The 1705-nt window shown below is 65.6% G+C and overlaps 1 long non-coding RNA gene across 1 annotated transcript in view; it reads right to left on the bottom strand.

Annotated features, from left to right (window-relative positions):
* Nucleotides 1-1588, bottom strand: part of LOC120875134 — an 18303-nt gene extending 16715 nt beyond the window's left edge. Inside the window, exon 1 of the long non-coding RNA XR_005723824.1 lies at nt 1470-1588. This is a non-coding gene — a long non-coding RNA (uncharacterized LOC120875134). The remainder of the gene's footprint in view (nt 1-1469) is intronic.
* Nucleotides 1589-1705: the final 117 nt, after the last annotated feature.

Genomic DNA, 1705 nt, shown 5'->3' with positions numbered 1-1705 from the left:
AGCTGAGCCTGGGGATAACACTGGTGGGTGGAGCTGAGCCTGGGGATGGAGAAGCCCTCCTGACCCCGCCCACCCCCACCATGACTCCTGTCCATCAATTCCCATCAATTCCACCGTCTCTCCTCCACCAGGTTGGGGTTCTGACCCAGACACCCAAAAGGCTCTTGACTATTTCTGCGTCCCGGGACAAGAACCACACATGGTCCCTGGGGCCTTCGAGTCCCCGGGTCCCTCAGCTGCCTTGAGGGTCCAGAGTGCCATTTCTGCCTTCTAGTGGCTTTCCCAAGTCAGGCACAACAAGGATCGCTCTGACCGTCCTCTGCCTGGCCAGTCCCCTGAAGCCCAGAGAGGTGAGTGTATTCAGGAAGGGCCCCCCACCTGTGCTTGCTCAAGGAGGCGCATGGCCCAGGGTGGGGTGAAGCTCAGTCCCTAGTTGCCAGCCCCTGTACAAGATCCATCGGACAGAAGGGTCACTGCTGAACCTGGGCCTCATTCCCACGCCTTAGAACCCAGTAGCCCAGCCCAGTTCCCAACTTTGCAGCTGGGAGAGACCTGCAGAGAGACGGGGGGTCTGGGAGCCCCTTCCCTTCCTGTGCCTCAGTTGCTGCCCCCCCCCCACCACTGCCCCATACATAACATGACAAAGGGAATTTGCCATAATTCCAGAAGGGTGGGAAAGCAGTGCAGCCTAACGGAGGGGACAGAGTGGGGTGGGGGGGGGGTGGGCAGCCATAAAGGGTGTCCCCTCCACCCCCGACCCGGGCCCAGGGGAGGGTCTGACGCAGAAGCCAGAGGAGGGCTTCAGGGTCTCCCCACTCATAGGTTGATGGTCTCAGGGATGAGCTGCATGGGAGGTTGGGGGCTGCTTAGAGGCTCTGAGGTTTCCCAGCCTGGGGACAGACGCTATCGGTCACAGGTGGGGGCAGGGCATGCCTGTGCTGGGCTGGACTCAGGAGAGCCCTGCAGGCTCTGGAGTCCCTGGACCGAGCTGAGGGGGTCCCTGAAAAGTTCCCGGGCTGGAGCCCCTAGTGTGGCCTGGGTTTGCTGGCTGAGTATCAGACGCCCCTCCGTGCTGGCTTGTGGGGCCCCTCGCGGGGCTGAGGCAGAGCGACGTTGGAAAGAGCCCGCAGCGTCCCCAGGGCCAGGCAGGGAAGAAGGGCCCGAGGCCCTTCCCCCTTCTCTTCCCGAGGAGACAGATGGCGGTGGGAGCGGCCTCCCCCGTTTTCCGGAGCATGACTCAGACGCAGCTGCCTTCTCAGCCCCACACAGCAGCCTGCCCTCCCTCACTCTCCCCAAGCAGAGGACCAGCGCTCCCAGGGCCCCCCAGCTCCACCTGGGGGCACGTAGGGCAGAGGAGCTGGGAAACTCCTGCCAAGACCCTCACCCCAGGCCTGGGCAGGGGGAGGGGGAGGCTGCCCCCGGTCTGTACTGACCCTGCGGAGCCCTCTCCCGCCCCCTGTTGGTACCACCTCTCCAAGCCCAGGTAGTAGGGAGACCGGCGTGTTCTGGCCCCCCAGGTGTCCGCAGTCGGGGAGGGGTGGGGTGGAGATGGGGCAGCGAAGGGACCGGACCAGGCGCCCGCCCGGCAAGGCGCCGTTCTCCCGGGGCGGGGCTGAGGAGAGGGCGGGGCTGAGGGGAAAGGGGCCGGGCTGTGTCGTGGTGGGCGGGGCTGCGGGAGGGTGGGCGGGGCTGCGGGAGGGTGGGC

Source organism: Oryx dammah, unplaced genomic scaffold (genome assembly GCF_014754425.2).
Source record: "Oryx dammah isolate SB20612 unplaced genomic scaffold, SCBI_Odam_1.1 HiC_scaffold_16, whole genome shotgun sequence".
Lineage (NCBI taxonomy): Eukaryota > Metazoa > Chordata > Mammalia > Artiodactyla > Bovidae > Oryx > Oryx dammah.
This window is presented reverse-complemented; position numbering and strand designations above follow the sequence as displayed.